The 18541-nt window shown below is 40.0% G+C and overlaps 1 long non-coding RNA gene across 1 annotated transcript in view; it reads right to left on the bottom strand.

The window, feature by feature from the left end:
- Nucleotides 1-2672: 2672 nt before the first annotated feature.
- Nucleotides 2673-18541, bottom strand: part of LOC121922675 — a 32812-nt gene continuing 16943 nt past the window's right edge. The window contains exons 2-3 of the long non-coding RNA XR_006102213.1: nucleotides 16293-16331; nucleotides 2673-4509 (exon numbers count right to left, since the gene is read on the bottom strand). This is a non-coding gene — a long non-coding RNA (uncharacterized LOC121922675). The remainder of the gene's footprint in view (nucleotides 4510-16292; nucleotides 16332-18541) is intronic.

Here is an 18541-nt window from a genome sequence, read left to right as displayed (position 1 = left end):
GCCTCGGAGTATGTGACTGGTGACAGTGGCAGATGCTCTAGGTGGGCAGTCATCCTTGCACAAGAATAGAGGGCTCTGGATCTTGGAAGATCTGGAGTAAGAAGTTTTTAAAATTTGTTTTAATAGTATATATCTCTGTGTAGGTGCTGAATATGCTGTGCGTCATCCAAAGTGTTCACATTAGAACCAGGTTTTGAGCTGCTCATCATTCAAACAGGACACTGCCCAAATGAGTGGGAAATGGGCTTTTTGGCCTGCATAGACAAGACCTAGCTCAGCTTTCTCTTTATACACTGGTGGCCATTCAGGTCCTTTTTGGAAGCTCATGAACAACACATGAATGCAACTGCACCTAAAGTCTCATATTTTTCAGCAACTGATATACAAATGTATGTTGTTTTTCATGTGGTAAATAGCCATCTTGATTAGTAGCCACTAATGACCCTAATCACCATGAAATTATCTAATCAGAGCTACAGAACTTATCATGGTCCTAACAGAGGATTTCTATATCAAGAAGGGATTATAGCCCTCAGTAACAGTTCTTCACAGGGATAACTGCCCCCATAGGCCCAAAACCTCAGGGCTACTTAAAACTTATGCCATTCTAGAGTCTGTGAGAATGACACAGACTGAAGACCTGTCCAGCATTCAGCTGCACGCATTATCATTTCCGCCCACCGCTCTGACCACATCTCTCCTGTGTTGGCATCCCTTCACTGGCTCCCTCTCCCTTTCCGCATTCAGTACAAGCTCCTGCTGTTGACGTTTAAAGCCCTCCATGAGCTGGCCTCTCCTTACTTATCAGACCTTATTTCCCCTCACCTTCCCACCAGGGCCCTCCGTTCTAGTAGTCAAGGTCTGCTGTCCCAGCCCAGGATTTCCCCTGCCCCATCTCGGATTCGCCCCTTTTCACTTGCTGCCCCTCACTCCTGTAACCTTCATCCCCCGCGAACAAGAGCCATCACTTCCTTAACCAGCTTCAAAACAGAGCTGAAGACCATCCTGTTCAGAGAAGCGTTCCCAGGCATTGCATAATTCTCACTTGCTATTTGATGTTCTTTTGTTGTCTGTTTTATTCAATCATTTCCTGTATTGCTATGTATTTTATATGTATTATCTTACTAGACAGGCCCCTTCCCCACCACCACTCCCTTCTCCTTCTGTGTCGTGTCTTTTTAGATTGTAAGCCTGAGGGCAGGGAACTGTCCAATTAAAAAGATTGTATGTACAGCGCTGTGTAAATTTACAGTGCTTTATAAATAAAGGTTAATAATAATAATAATAATAATAATAATAACAAGAAGAAGAAGAAGAAGAAGAAGAAGAAGAAGAAGAAGACCTGGCTTGATCTGAGGTGTCCAAGCAAAGATTTTGAATGCAAGAAAGGACTTCTCAAGAGGAAGAACTTCCTTGGAGTAAGGAAATTCAGGGGTCTCTCCAGACCACCCCACAGGGGCAGGCTGGAGGTGTCCAGTTTCCCTCTGGAGGGAGACCACAGCAGCCAAATCAGACGACATCTCTCTGGATCAAAAAGAACCCAGAAAAACCAGGTGCTTTTTGGCACGTGCAGAGTACATCATCAGTGCACTTTTGGTGCACTGTGACACATCCATAATGGAAGTGCAGCACCCGAAGGTCCAGATGCTGCACCACGCTTGCGTCATGTATGTGTGCACTGTATGGACAGTGCCACGTAAAGATGGTGCCACACATACATTCTAGGATTCCAAAGCATGTTGATGCTGTGCGCTCCAGAACCCTAGAATTGGCCTCAGGCCGCTGCAAACTGGTGGTCTGTACTGGGCCCAGGCTACGTGCAGCTGAGCTTTGAGTGCGGCCCCAGTAGCTTAGTAAGATGAGCCTCATTCTCAATGCCACAAGGCAGTTGGAAAGAATCTCTTTCTTGTAATGCACAAACTTTGTTGTGACTGATTAGGCTTTTAGTATCTTAGGGCCTCATCCACAGTCTTCAGTTTTCATGAGTTATCTCCAGGCAGGAGACAAGGGTACTAATTCTCCAGTTTTGTTGGACTAAACTCTGGGCAAGAGTTAAGAGCTATGTGGAAATCTTCCTGGGATTTTCCTGTTCTTAAAAGCTGCTGGAGAAGCCTGAGTTGCCTACAGGCTGCCTACTGTCCAGGCACTGGGCAAGGGCAGTGTGATAAGATCCAGTGGAGATGGTAACCCATGCTTGATTTTCTGTGCAATAATCGCCTTAGCTTTCTTCTTCCCTCACAGTCATTGTAGCACCAGGGCTTGCTCTGTGCTCTGCACCCACCTTCTAAGCAAGTAGGCTAGATGAAATATTCCTTATCCTGTCTCCTGTGAGAAGGAATAATTCTTTTATTTTACCTTGATCTAGGAAAAGTTCCTTCAGCTGAGATTTCTGTCTTCCTTTTCAAAGAGCAACATACATTCCCTCCCTGTGCCTTTGTGTTTGAATGACAACCTGTGAGCAACTCATTAGTTGATGCCTAATGCCTAATGACACCACCAAGGGCCATCTCTAGGTCTGGAACAATCTTGAAGTGGCAACATTATGACTGATATGCTGGTGATTAAACTTGGACTGGATCTGACTTTGCCTCCTGGAATTTTCCTGCTTTTTGGTTGTTTGAAACAGACCAGCACCCAGACTGTTAGTTGGCTTTGGCTCCTTCTCATTTTGTTTGTTTTGTTCTTTGTTAGTACTCTGTTTTGACCTTGGCCCTATTTTCTGACTCTGCTTCTAGATTGCTTATCCACCCAGCCTAGCTGAGCTTCAGGTTTTGACTGGTCCTTGGCTGTAAGCCTTGCATAGAGCCCTGCACATCTGGCCATATAACATAAAGAAAGTTGTACAAGATGGACCCTTGATCCTAACCAGCCAGACAGCTGTTCCAGATCTTTCTGTACCCTGGTATGAATTTCCAGAGTTGAATAATGTGATTTATTACTGTATTTAAATTACCTTCCCAAATTCTTTGGGGGGAAATAATGGGTTAAATTTTTTTTAGCCCAACAAAATATCAGGTTGCATGTTGCTTCACACACACACACACACACACACACACACACACACACACTAAGTAAAATCAAACCACAAACCCATAACACTGACACATTACAATAGTTGACAGTTTTTCACCACTCAATGGTTATAATAATAAACTATTCTACAGGCCTATAATTTTGAATCACAAAATTTACCACAAACATAAAGTGCATATGCTACAGAGAAACCATTATATTCTCCCGGAGATAATAATGATTATCTTGAAACTGATATTAATACAGGGGTTGAAATAAAAGGCTTGACCTGAGCATTATACACTAGAAAGAAGTATTGTATTCATAGGCAATCATAGTAACAGTTTACCACTGCTTTGATGCTTGAACTACCACTGATCATGCCTATATTGCGGTTAGAATTGCACCAGATCAGCTATGACTTGCTCTTTAGAAAATGGATAGGATGTTAAAGATGCAAGTCAGCGGTTTTCACCATCTGGCCAAGCATTCTTTCTTCTGATTGGCAGAGGCTTTCCAGCTCTTCATTTCATATGAAATTCACCTGATCTTTTTCAAAAGAGATAAGAAAGTGAAGCTGAGACATGCTGTATTCAGTGCATGGACTCTGCGATTGCTTCTTCCTGCCCTGGAAATTAATAAATCAGTCAGTTTTTGTTCTCTTTGAATTTTGACAAATATTATTGTTATTGTTATTATCTTTATTTCTCTCCCACTTTTTCTCAAGTCTGGGACTCAAGGCAGTATAAATGTTAACAAGATAACAATTAAAACGTACAAAGAGTACACATTAAGACTGCATTACACTGTTAATCACATCAAAACATACACTGTATTTTTTTAAAAAAAGTTAAACAATACACAGTAAAAACAATACAGTACCTACAGACCTTTCTGACCTTAGAGTGAGTGACTTGCACAAGTGAGTGACTTGCACTAAGACACCTGCCCCAAGTAACTTGGAATGTGACAGTCTCTCTGTCTTGGTTTCATTGCCCATTTAAATTAACTGTTCACTGTCTCCAATTAATTTTTCATTTGCAAATTCTAATCCCTTCACTTTGAAGAAACTGCTGTTTCCCTTGCCTTCTAGAAATTGGTACACGTTTTCCACAATGCATTTTGTACATGTTTCTTCCACTGATCAAAGCTCATCTCTGTGTGTTATCCAACAGTATGCATTTAGCGGATTGCATGGATTAGATGCCTGCATCTTTTCTTGTGCACAAAACATAGCACAGGCCTCATACTGTATTTGTGGGAGACAAGAGACACTTTGGCTTGCAGGGGGGACTCAGGAGATCCCCAAAATGTGGGATATGTGATGGTGATGAGTGGATGAATAATAAATTGTTTTCCATACATAAAAATTCCAGGTGCTGATGCAGGCCCTGACCTTCATGCATAGGTTTCCAGGCAAACCAGTTGACTCTTTCGATTACAGATGTACCATCAATGGCTTGCAGACCACACATTCTCCACCATTGTAGCCTTCTTCTGCCAAGAATAGAAACATATTATCTTAATTTGGCAATGTCTATTTTAAAAAAAAAGAACAGAAAAGATAATTAAGAAGCAGCAGCTTTTTCAGCCTTCCCTTCTAGAAAGATTTGGATGTCTTGCCCTTTCAGTCTACAGGGCTTTATGGTGTAACGGGGCACCATAGAGCACTGCATGGTATTTTCCTGCAGCAGCAATGTTGGTTGCAGGAACATCCACAATAGTACTCCAGTTTCAGTGATTGTGTGGCTCCTTTACCTTGAGGGCAGCCCATTGTGGCTCTAAACACTGGAGAACTCCCTGGTCCTGTCTTACATTCATGTAATTGAAAACAAGACCTGAAGTCTGGCTCACATTCCTTTCTCCTTGAGAAAAGTACAGGTAAACAGCATTTACTAATTTTGCTCTCAGGAATGCATTTGAAAATATGGAGTGTGTCTGTGACTCTGTGTGTGTGTGTGTGTGTGTGTGTGTGTGTGTGCTAGTTCATAAAGTGATACAATAAAGTGCAAGGGCTGTTGTAAACTGATGCATTTGGGATTGGTGAAAGATTTAGTCATACAATATATATTCTATTGCTTAAGTACTTTTGGTACCTTGCACTGAGGTAGTCATACTTTGCCAAGCAAATGCCAAAAAGCATATGATCAACTTCTTTAAATGGCACTTCATCTCTCTCTCTCTCTTTTTAAATGACTAGAAATAAAGTCCATCATTAAGACTGGCTGTGTTGTGTTCTTTTTTTCTTCCATGTCAATGAATGACAGTAACTGGGGAAAGAGTGTAAAGGACTGTTCTAGAGTCACCTAGAATTTATGACTGTATTGTTTCATTCAGGATGAGGTAGGAGCTTTGATCTGCAGCTCATGGTTTTTTTCTGAAACACATGCACTTTCTCCACTGTAAGGGCACCTAGGAATGATTTCAGCAGTTCTTTGGTCATCTCTTGTTTCAATGAATGTGTGGTGTGTGTGACCAACACTGCAGCATGGGACTGTTTCTGCCATGACGCAGGTGCCCAGAGGTGGCTTGGACACAGAACCAGAGGTGTCTATAGTATAGAGACCAGGCCCAAATGTTCAGTGGCCATGTGAGGCGGCACAGCGGGACTCTTGTGCAAATAGAGATCTGGTATTACAATGGGAGTGCTAGGTAATGGGAGGACATCAGGGTAGTTCTGGTATGACAATATTCCAGGCTGTCCCCAGAGTATTCTGGCCCATGCAGACAAGGATCTCTCCTTCATGCTGATATTTGCATGGGGAAATTGTTTTTGTTGTAGCTTTAAGTCGTGGTTACAACGCAAACACAATTATTATATAGTCGGTATGTTGTTGTTGTGTGCCTTCTAGTCATTTTTGACTTTGGTGATGAACCTATCATGGAGTTTTCCTGGCAAAATTGGCTTCTTCTGAGGCTGAGAGAGTGTGACTTGAGAGAGATAGTGGGAAGGATTACACCCTCCCTATACTGAGACAGGATTCACTTTACTATTAATGGTGACACTGGGAAGGATTATGATCCACCAGCATTTTAAATCAATGCCAGTTTTAGATCACAAGTTTAATTTTGCCCTTAGTATACAGCATACAGAATACAGATAGGGCAAATATTGTCTGGTCAACATGTTCAAGCCAATCGACCTAATTCACACCCAACTAATATGTAGACCAGAACACAGCTCTGAATTTTGCAATTCAGACTTCATGTCAAAATATGTCTATACAAATGTGTATATTGGGGAATGCTGTGTGGAAATTATGCATTTCAAGAGAAACTGTGTATGAAAATAAATGTGAATTTTCTTTTTTCTTTTAAAAAGAAAACATACAAAGTAGACTGCTGTGAAAAATGGGGTACAAGTGAAAGTGTCATGAACCCAAAATAAACTACAAGCAGTTTTGTGGGACTAAAGGCTAACAAGCTTTATTTAACACATGACTAACAAGTTTTAATCTGAAAGACTAAAAGATTTGCTGAGTTTTGCGTAGTACAGGGTATAACCTTTCAAGAACATCAGATGTATGAAGTTGAGTGGAGTCCAGAAAACCTTATACCAAATAAAATGTGTTAGTCTTTAAAGTGCCACAAAAGTCTTTGTTGTTTTTGCTGTGACAGACTAAGACAGCTACATTCCTCCTTTAGAAATTTTCTGAAATACACTGATTCACACATCCCCAAATGGGCATTATTGACTTCTATGGTACAGAATAAAATGAAAATGCTAAAGTGATGGCTGCATTCGCACTGCAGAAATAATGTCTCACAATACTACAGTTCCCAAAATTCCATAGCACTGAGCCATGACCATTAAATCAGTGTCAAACTAGATTATTTCTACAGTGTGGATGCAGCTGAGGAGACCAGTTTGGAAGGTGCAAGGAAGCTTCTGCTGGAACTTCACTAATTCCTAAAGAACCTGTTGCTAGAGAAATGGAGTGACTAAAATAGGACAGTTACTTGCATTCTCTAGGAGGCAGATGAAGCAACCCGCCCCCCCCCATGTCAAGCCTGACCATACCACACATACCAAAATTGTCTTTTGTATCTGATTAATAGCAAAATGCTTGTCATTCTGATCAATGTGTGAGCATAAGCAAGCAGGAGAACAGAGAGATTGGAGAGACTCACTACTGGTCAGATCACCCCACAATATGGACAATTCTACACGCTGTGTAAACTAAGGTTGCATATGGCATTTACGATATTGAGAATGACATCCCCGGCCAAGCATCTTAACAGTTTCCCCAGTCTTCCCATTAGGGCTTTAGCAGTTCCAGGGTAAAAACTAGCATCACTCCTGGGTAACATCAGCAGAGACTGCTACCAGGAGGACCACCAATATTATTACTAGCTGCAATAAAAAAGCACTTCTTAAAATGTTTTTTCCACCTAATTGTCAAAACTGAATAATATTATCAGCTTTTTTATCCTTTGAGTATTTCTCTAATAAGAAAGCGGAGAGATGCACAGCAAATAAAAGCAGAAGATTTGAGGATGCAAAGCAATCATGCAAAATGACTTTCATATCAGTTCGATAAGCAGCTGAAATTTAATAACTACATCTCTCCTATGGTGCCAGATGAAAGTTTAATACTTTATGCTTTTGCTTCCTTTTTTCCCCTCCCGCATGATGCTCATTCAGAACCATAACTTTTCCTTTTATAGTCCATGGAGTCGGGGGGAGGGAGGTTAGGTGCAGTGGATTAATCAAGACTCTGGAGACACAGGCCAAAGTCGAACTTGATGCAGAGGAAATATGTGTTTTTCTTCCTCCCCAAGCCACAGAAAAAGAACACTGGCAATCATAAAGGAAATGAGTGGATTTCTAACATATACATTAGATACATCTTTAAGGGATGCGGGAATCTGTATTATTTTTTCAGATGTTTCACTTCAGGACACCCTCAGAATATATTGTCTCTTTACTTCCAGGTTTGTTGAGAGTTACTTTTTGGGGATTTTTCTGCTTCTTGAACCAAAGTGACTTGGCTAGCTATGAATACTCAGGGCTGCCTGAGATTGCAAAATGTCTTGGCCTGGCTCAGATCTGTGGGGTGCTTCCACATTCACTTTGAATGTTAGTTTAATTGAAATTTTGGAGGATTTTGTATGGATGATTATTTTAACTGACCGTGCTTCAATGCTTAGCATGTCACAATTAGGGATGGCAGTAGCTTTATTTTTTCCATGACTTTCTAGATTTGGCAAGCCCTGATCAAAACCAAATTGGAATAAATTTTTCACTTACTCTTAGAGGTATGCACAAACCTGCCAGTTTTGCTTTCACCTATCTTCAAATTCTGTGAATGTTAGTAAATTCAGACTTTTATTGTGGTGTGGACAAAAAATGGTGAGAGAATCTTTCATCCAAGATTGAAGGACAAGAACAAAGGATTTATTCAGGTTCATACGTACATACTCACCATTGGGGGGGGGGACAGATTAAAGTACATGTCTTTAATAAAATTATTACCTAAACATGCTTAATGTGTCCACTTTTAATATGGAGTAAGGATACTCAAGCAATGTTAGTTTGGGTTCCTTCCCACCCTTGTACTGAAAACCACTCCCTAGTTTGTTGTCGTCTTTCACAAGCATTTTTTGCAATAAGAACAATTTTAAACAGCAAACTGGTGCTGGTCCTGATCTAGATGAAGAAAACATTCTGGATTGGTGGCCCATGGCTGCTTTCCCCCATTCTCCAAAAAATAAAAACAGGCAGAGAGTTAGGAATGCTTACTTAAACATGAGAATAAGGCCATGGGTTTTTGGGCTCACATGGTGTTTGTTTGTTAACTCCTTTCAAGTCGATCTTGACTCATGGTGACCCTGTGTCCCCAGGCCCCCTTATCCTCTACTGAGCCTGCTCAGGTCATGCAGGCTCAGACCCATGGTCTCCCTGACTGAGTCAGTCCATGAGGCATGTGGTTTTCCTCTCTTTCTACTTCCCTCCACCTTCCCCAGCATCACTGCCCTTTCTAATCAGTCATGTCGTCTCATTATGTGGCTAAATCTTGTGTGTTATCTGACTAACCTTTGCCCTGAGGTTTTGGGTATGCTGGGTATGACTCGATTTAGCTATCGTGGCTTTCGGGGAGAGTTCTGACTTGATCTGTTCTAGGACCCATTTGTTTATCTTTTTAGCTGCCCACAGTATCCTCAGCACTCTTCTCCAGCAAACATTTTAAATGGATTACTTTTCTTCCTATCTGCTTTCTTCACTGTCCAGCTCTCACAGCTGTACATGGTAACAGGGAATACAATATCTTTATACTGTGTACTCTTGGGTTAATCACTGGGTGCATCTACACTGTAGAAATAATGCAGTTTGACACCACTTTAAGTGGTGTAGTTCCATCCTATGGATTCATAGGATTTGTAATTTTGTGAGGCACCAGCACTCTTTAGCAGAGTATATAAAACTACAGATCCCAGGATTCCACAGAATGAAGCTTCAGTGCTTACTGTAGTATCAAACTGCATTATTTCTACACTGTAGATGAACCCACTGTCTCTCCTAAAACATCTCATAGGATAATGGGCTGGGGTGTAAAACCTTTTTATCTTAAGGGCTTTATTTTGGGGGATGTGGTGAAAATTTGGAGGCTACATGCCAGGTGTGTGTGTGTGTACATTTCCTCCTTCCTCCACCCCCAAACAGGCTGAAGTTACCCTTTTCTCTTCCACATACACATTCATTTCCATTGGAACCATGAAGAATATTAACAACATTTCACATTCTTAATGAGAGACTTTGAGACATTGCCAGCCTCGCTTACAGCACAAGAAAGGAGCATGGAACATTTTATCATAGTTTGCAAGGTTTCCATAGTTTGTGCAGAACTAGTGTCTTTTCCCTCTGTGAAGCAAAGCAGGTGTGAACACATGAATACACACACACACAGGGTGAGCACAGAAAGAATGTCTGATTGTTCATAAAGATGCAAAGGACTCATCAGTGTTTCTAACTGGTAAATGTCCATACAACAAGGCAGAGGCAATTGTAGTTTTGTGAAAAGTTGTTCTAGCAAATATGAGAAGTCTTGGCAATGCCAGCTTGGCAATCTCACAATCTCATGGGTGGGCGGGTGGTGGAAATGCAGTTTCTTATTCTTATGCATGAGAATGAGACAAGTGAAGAACTACATCATTAAGTGGTGAAATATGGGATATAGACAAATTCCGTTTCTATATCACTGAAACATGTAAGAAGATAAAAAGAAGGAGTAATAGAACTGGAACAGACACAGTGCTAACAGTCAATAGTAGTTTGTTTTACATAATTTGTTTTTATTTAACTTTTACTTGTATTTTTTAAATTTTCTAGTTAATTTTATATGAGTTTGTAGGCATGATCAATTTTTTATCCTTGTATGTATTTGGCCATTCTAACATTCAGATTTTGTATTATGTATTTTGTACTTTGTCTTTTATTGATACAGTCAGCTGACTAATCAATAACTAATCAATAAAATATGTTGGTAGCTAACAGTCAATAAATAAAATAAATAAGCAAAAATGCTGTGTGATTGTTTCCTTTGTGTTTCATTAACTGAACCCTTTCCCGTATTGTTATGCATTATGCTATTATTTCATTGGCCCGTTACAGACGGGCCTTAAAGTACACGACGAGTGCATACTAGGGTTAGGAAGGGGTGGTGCTTCCGCCTCCCCTAACCCTAGTGTGCACTCGCTGTGCACAAAATGGCAGCAGCCGTTCCACACAGGGCAGCGCGGATGTGACGTCCTCGCTCTGCGCCAGGGCGCTTAGTACGCCCTTATCACGGAGCATGAAGGAGCTCCATTTCGGAGCTCCTTCCTGGTTTAGTCCGCTGGGCGCAGCCTTCACACGGGGCTTGAAGCCCCAAGGACACCCCTTTTCAGGCTGCGGGGAAGCGACCTTTTGCCGCTTCCCCGCAGCCCGGAAAGCGGCAGATCGGGGCCTCAGCGGCTGCCGGTCTAGCAACTGAGGCCCCGATACACCGGGGAAAGGGGCGGGTGCAGCCCGCCCCAAACGGGCAGTCTGTAACCCGCCATTGATTGTATGCCATGGGCAGGTTATTTACTCACTGTATAATGCATATTAGAGCCTTAATCTGTACAGTGGACCCTCTATATAGGTGCACTGAGAAACAACAGATTTGACCAACTGTGGATTATCACAACTCATTTTATGTAATAGTGTTGATACATCTGCATGTGTGTTGCTACCATTTAATAATATGGGGCATGACCATCTATGTTTTTTTGGCAATCATGGAGGAGCCCAGAACTGAACCCCCACAGATTAGGGTTGTGTACTTTATGGTATGCTTTAATCTCTTGAGTTTCCCAAACCAACTATTGGTTATTTCCTGCCTTCTGTAGTGGACTTTGACCTGGGTTGATTATTTTTTAGACTAATATCATGTATCAAATGTCAGGGATGATGGGAGTTGTAGCTCTTCGCCTCTGGCTCGAACTCACCACCTTGTTACGCACCGGCACTGACCAGTTTTGGCCAGTGGTTAAAGTTTTGCTCTAAAGCAGCAGAGTTACAGAGAATAGGCTGAAGACCCTGACAAACTCTCCAAGCCTTCTCACTCTTGCTTCCACAGAAGTCTTCACACTTCTTCAGGATCCAGCTGGCTCTTGTATCTTCACTCAAGACACCAGACAACTCAGTAGTCTTATATAAAAGATCTACTTTATTCTACTATATACAAATCCACAACTATCCAACAAAACTCCACACTACTCCAATACTCCTCCACTACTACTACCCACAAAATACATTGGGATTCATAGCCATTATTATAGTCATTGGAAAATACCACCCACTCTTATCAGTTTCCACCCAGTGGGCGTGTACAACCATTTCATTGGTTCTCTTGGTTCATCCCACGATTAATGATTTCATCATTTCACCTTGTCCACTTTAACAATTCTCAGGTGTGTTCAATTATCCACTTTGCATTTCTGTCCTTGGCATTTAGGACTTGCTAATTGCATTACCTTTTACACCTGTGTGGCTCCTAATTGTTTCTGCTGAGTCATCCTGACTCTCACATACAAGTTTTATTTCTTTCACTGTATATCCCATGTTGCTTTTTCCTTAACATCAAAAGTATGCCATGGTGGCTGAGGACATGAAACCATGTGCAATAGCCATACTATGTGGGCTCTGCTTCCACAGGTGAACAGAACCACAAGGCCTAAGTTTGAGCCCCATGTTCCTGCTCAGACATCAGATAGAAGACCTAACCAAATTCCTTGTTTTATCAAAACTCTCCTTCTTCAAAATCCCTCGAGTGATTCACTTGTCTAGGGACCACCATATTCATTGTCATATTGCTCTGGCTGAAAGATGGAATTAGCCCTTACTATAAGGTTTTAGTTAAGCAGTGCTAAGTGTGCAAAAATAATTTCTTCCGACACTTCAGAAGACAAAATTGAACCTCTTTATTGTGGAGGTGAGACAAACAAGAAAGGATACATCTGAGGGTGGCTTGTTGTTGTTGTTGTCATTATATTTATTTTATATCTCATCTTTTCCCCCAAATATACAATATACAAAGTGAAAAATGTAATTAAACTATGAAAGAATTAAAGCCTGTTAAAAACATAAGCCATACCCTCCCCCCCCCAAAAAACGCCAGCAACTCAAAAATAGAAAATCTAGCATATTATGCAAGGTCCATTCCTTCTAATCAATCAGTCCCAAAGGTCTTCACTTTATTGAAGAACTATCAGGGAGGATGCCATGTCTCTCTTGGAAGGCAATTCCTGAGCTTGGGACCAGCCATTGAGAATGCCCTCTCATATACACCCACCAGATATAGGGTGATGGTGGTACAGAGAGAAGGACCTCCCCAGAGAGTTGGAAAACATGTAGATTCATAAGAGAGAATATGGTGATGGAGAAACTGTCATGGTTTCACATGGGCTAACCTAGCAAAATGTTTTGGTATTGCTTTGGTTGTCCTACTGGAAGAACAAGTTGATATTGTGAAGGTGATATGGTAGATATCATCCCCTGTTTACCGTAAAGAAGCCTGCACATGACCAACTGATAGTCAAACCATCAATCAAATTTGATAGCTTGATGGAATTTTCCCAGCTCATGCTCTTTGCAGTTCTGACTTGGCAACGTTGACAAACTATATTCGAACGTACGAGCTTGTGGCTCAGGGCTCCCATTTTTTTCAGAACCTGGTCTGTCAGGATGGGATACAGAAATGCATTTCTTTCCCTAAATAAAATTGCATTCTTGAATCACTAGGGCTGGTTTCTTAATTTCTCCTAGAGATACCGATGAAGGAAAATTCCCTTCATAAATTCTCTGAATAACCTGGACTTTAGCCATCTAAAGCTTTATAACCAGCAGTTTGAATTGTGACTGGCAACCAGTGGACTTGTTGCAACAAGGGAGTTGTGTGTTCCCTTTAGCCAGCCCCAGTAAACATCTGGTTGCACTTCTGGCTACACTATATTCTGAAACAGCGTCCCCTACTGGATTGATTAGTGTAGTTTTTAATACCACTTAAGAATGGTTTAGTCATTTTTGCATTGTGTCATGTTGCAGACAAGATTAATTAAAATAAAAAATAGTAAGCAAAGTCAGATTGAAATGCATGATTTTAATAGAATATGCTCATCTGTTTATAACATAATGAACCAGTTAAGCAAGCAAGAGATACCTTTATAGATCATGAACAGGGAGAGCTAAAACCCAACTGATACCACTCATTGATTTCTGTGTTTTATTTTTTGGAAAATATCTTAGTTTAGTATGCCTCTCATTTTCCTTTGTAACCATTTTGTTTTCCTGAATGAATGCTGGTTTGATTTTGAGGAAAGTGCTCTGACAAATCCAAAACATTTGGCCTGAAAATAATAATAGACCCACCCTTTAGGAACTCAGCTCAGCAGAAACGGGTGTCACTATTCATAAAATAATTGAGTTTACACACAAAAAAGTAGGTTCTTTAATAGCCCCTTGCTTTTGCACCCCTCTCCTCATTTTACAAGTATGTACATTTTATTTAAAATTACTGGCTCAAAAGGCAAGGTAGAGGAGGGAAAAAATCACCACCAACAACTTCCTGTAATTGCAAATTATTGTGAGGGAAACAGAAGGAAAAGATTTTGAAATTATGAGCCATTATGCAATGGAGAGAGAGAGAGAAGGATGGGAAAGCATAGGCAGAGAGAGAGAGAGAGAGAGAGAGAGAGAGAGAGAGAGGCAATGGGGAAAAAAGACATCTCGGCTTCATGAAACACAGCTGACAAGCTCGACTAAATTACCCCCGGACCATTACAAAAATCACTTAATTGCCAACCATTTTGTTAGGTCAATTGACTCTAATTGAAAAAATAACAAAAAGCTTATTATGCTGCAAATGCGGCCGTGGAAAATGAGTCTTCTGTTACGAGGAAACAATAATTCTAAATTTCAGCTGCTGCTAACACTACAAAGTTCAATGTTTTCTCCTGATAGAAATCTACTGTGTGGCAGAAAGCAGAATATGCTTCTGCTGATTGATATTTCTTTTAATTCCCTGTCCCTGTCTCTCCCATGCTAACCCCCCCTTCCCCTCGCTGCATATACTATTTTGTTTTCTTACATAGTTTCTCACATTTCCTTCCTCTTTATGCCACGATGCATGCCCATTTATTTCCTAAAGGTTGTTTTTGGCGGGTGACCACAAGGCTTTGCTTCCAATTGCCACCCTCCCATCACAAATTAGCTCTCCATATTCTGGGAATCACATTCCAGCACTGATACCCTCACACCTATCCCTGAAACACTGTGGGATATAACTGATGACACTTGGATGTTTACTGTCATTTTATCCCTTCACCCCATATGTGTGCCCTTCAATTTTCAGGTGGGAAGAAAAAGACTGTTATATAACAAAATATCTGCAATGAAAGAGAAGCCAAATTGTAACCAGCTCTTGTATGGCACATAGTGCAATAATTAAAATTCCAGCCCCTGAATACAGGTGAAGGGATATTTCTCAAGCAGCAGTTTGCACCATTTCACTAACATAAATGTGATTGTCCGATTTACAGAAGTGAATGGTGGGGATATATAATGCACCTGAGTCAAGAATTACTTCCAGAACCAGGAGGCGACTAAGGTTGGCTCTAATTTTTGTTCCCCTGAAGAGATGGCGAAAATTGCAGGATGTTCTAAATAGTGCCCACATGATATGAAAGTGCCTAAAGATTGATTTGTTATAAAGTATTTGCCTCTCACACTATCCTCTGAAAATTCTTCAGTTTCTTCTTTCCTCTTACCAATAGAAACACACTCCCTTCCTCGCCCCCACTGCTGAATGGAGGATGCCACATGGAGGAAATTGAATTGGGGATCTCCCATTCCTGTTTGTAACATAGTCACATGCATTAACAGCGCAGATTTATCTACCAGCAATAGGATATCTCGGTACATTGTGCTTTGTATGGAACACCCATTTTATGTCCCTCAAATGATTCTCTGTATTCTTCATATAATCTCTGCAGAGCTGATATCTAGAAAAGAGATCTACTAAATATACTGGACTTTTGTGACTCTCCCCCCTCTTTTGGGGGACAGTCACAGCTGCGTATAATCAATGGAACATTCTTTTGGCATGCAACATAAGGTTAGACATGCGGCTGAATCTATGAGTAATTGCATTGTTTGAAACATGCATCTTTTTGATTTCTACAGGTGTTCAGATTAAAAAAGGGCAGTGATGGGAAAGAGAGAAACACTACAAAGCAATTTTTGGATTTATTATTTTTTTTAAAAAAAGTGCTATCTTTGAAAACTAAAAGTTGTTTTTAACATTTGGCTTTCCATAAAGATGCAAGGAGGGAATGCAAGATATGATAAAATTCAAGAAAAAAGAAATATTAGTAAAATAAAGGTTTTTTTTTTTAAAAAAATGTGTGTTGGGCAGAAGGCTTTGTTTTTTCACTCTGAACATCTTAAAATCATCCAGAATTAATGGATAGAGTGGCATTGCTAAAGAACAACTATGTTTTCACTTATTAAAGGAAAAAAGATAATAATTTTGCAACAAAATAAGCAATGACTATGGAGAATGGGCAGAGGATGGGGGAAAATTAAACAAAGCACAGTGTTCCGAAATCCACTTTTGGGTTTATTTTTCTTACTATCCTTTCTTTTTAAAAATAATTAACTTCTTCAACAGCCCTCAAAGGCAGAATATTAAGCTGATAACATCTTGAAAGGAAAGGCAAAATGCAACACTATCAGCGAAAAAAAAAGAAGCTTCACATACCGGAATAGAAGCAATTTCTTTCAAATGAGGAGGAGAGCCCTACAGAGAGAAATAAAAGTGAGGAATGGTGAATTCTGTAACACTTGCCAGACCAATGAGCTTCATCAATTAATCACAGCAAAATAATCACCACCTACATTAAAGAATAATACATGAAAAGGACAGGGCATAGCTTTAACTTATTCAGAAAGGGCTGACTCCCTAATCCCTCTGAGTCTTGACATGTTAACTGGGTAGCGACTAATTAGATGTCAAAAATTCATAAGCACTCTTTAATATTGCATATATCTGCAGCAGACATTTCAATATGAGAGCTGTATACACAGAGAAGTCACTATAGCATTAAAACGCAGCAGGGTGGGAGGAATAAAAGGGAAACAATAAAAACAATGGCCCTTAAAAACCCTAGAGAATGCCTCCTTTGGATGTGTGTGCTTTCTTATTCAGAAATGGTATCACCTTAATAAGAATTATAGGCAAAAAAGAAAAAAAAAGATTTCCCTGTTCCATGCTGTGTGGGTGAAAAAAAGGGAGAAAAGACTGACTTATCAAAGGAACTGCCAGGTAAATAGGAATTTACTATGCATGCACAATGAATATTACACAGTGCCTTGACACAGGGCGATAATGAAAGACATGCTATTGTGGTATCCATCGGGGGAATTCTCCCCCCTTCATTCTTCCTTTCCTTGTCTCTCTTGAGCAAAGAAGCAGTGATATTCCTTGGCAGCTGCCTCCTGTTTCAAGCCATTTCACATAATACAGGAAGAACCTGAAGTTTCATGTATTAAGTAACCGAGTTAGTTTTCTCTTGGTTTGGCGATCTATACCGTACTTATGCATAAGCAATATATTTCAAATAGAGGAAACTATTTTTTTTTTCAATGGAGGAACAGAGTCTCTTTTTTAAAAAGATCTGCTTGAAAAAGAATGATAGGAACAGGATTTACAAGACTGCCAGATTACTAATAATGCATCATAAAATACATTATTTTACAGCCCAAATCCTTAATTGTTGCTCTTTGGGATGACAGTTGTCAGTGGTTTATATTGTCATTCTATCTTTTGAGTCAAAGCATTCTTATGTGCAACTGCTTTTATACAAATGCACATCATATTTTTTTGCTGGAAACTGTTACATTTGCTATCGTAAAATTAAATTTCTCATGCTTCACAATTCCAAAATCAGTGTGCAATGTGCAAAAATGGTATAGGATCCTTAAGATTTTAACAATCTTTACTCAGAAGTATGATTTATTAACTCTGACAGGACATGCTTCTAAATAAGTAGCTTTAGGGATGGCAGACTTAATTGTGACTGGATAAATGTACTATTACTGCAAATTAAACATGTCATTTCTAAAATGTTGCATTTTTAAGACAATACCTTGAAATTGACCTCCTGTATGAAAGTGCTGCCTGTTAAATTTCAGTGAAGTAGCATCTTATAGAGACAATAGTGCTCTAATTGTACAGCATTGGTGTATGTATAATAATGAAGTATGCCTGTACCAACTGATTAGTGCCTTCATATTCAGACATTCCTCCATGCAATATCAAACCACTCAATGATGAATTACGGGAATGACAATGAGGTGCAATTTCATGATCCCAAATGCATTTCAAGCAAAGGTCGATCTTTTTTTCTCATTATTGGAGGCCACTGATCTGAAAACTGACCTCTCTTCCACAAACCCATTTTTGAAGACCAATACTGAAGTAAGATTGAGATGAATTTTTTTCTATTGTTTTTACTCCTAGAATCTGAGAATAATAGAGCTGTAAAGGACCTCAGAGATCATATCATTCAGTGCAGGCTCTACCAATGGTTCACGCAACTTCACCATCCCTAACAGATGGCTGACCAACTTGTCCTTGACCACCTTCAGTGGAGGAGAACCCATCATCACCCAAGGGGTTCTATTCCCCAACAAAATGCTCTCAGGGTGTTTCTCATACTGTTTACCTGAAAATCTACATCCCTATGATTTTATCCACCCATTTATCCTACTCTTGCTTTCTAGAGCAACAATAAATCTGCTCTGCTTGATGCACTGCATCCTTACAAATATTTTGAAGCATACCATCATATCTTCCTTTCCTCTTCTCCAGGCTAAATGTGCCCAACTCTTTTCTAAAAACAATACAAAAAATCATCTCATTCTGATTTCGGTATTGGTCTTCAAAAAGTCACAAGACTATTATTATTATTATTATTATTATTATTATTATTATTATTATTATTATTA

The sequence above is a fragment of the Sceloporus undulatus genome, chromosome 1, assembly GCF_019175285.1.
Source record: "Sceloporus undulatus isolate JIND9_A2432 ecotype Alabama chromosome 1, SceUnd_v1.1, whole genome shotgun sequence".
Lineage (NCBI taxonomy): Eukaryota > Metazoa > Chordata > Lepidosauria > Squamata > Phrynosomatidae > Sceloporus > Sceloporus undulatus.
This window is presented reverse-complemented; position numbering and strand designations above follow the sequence as displayed.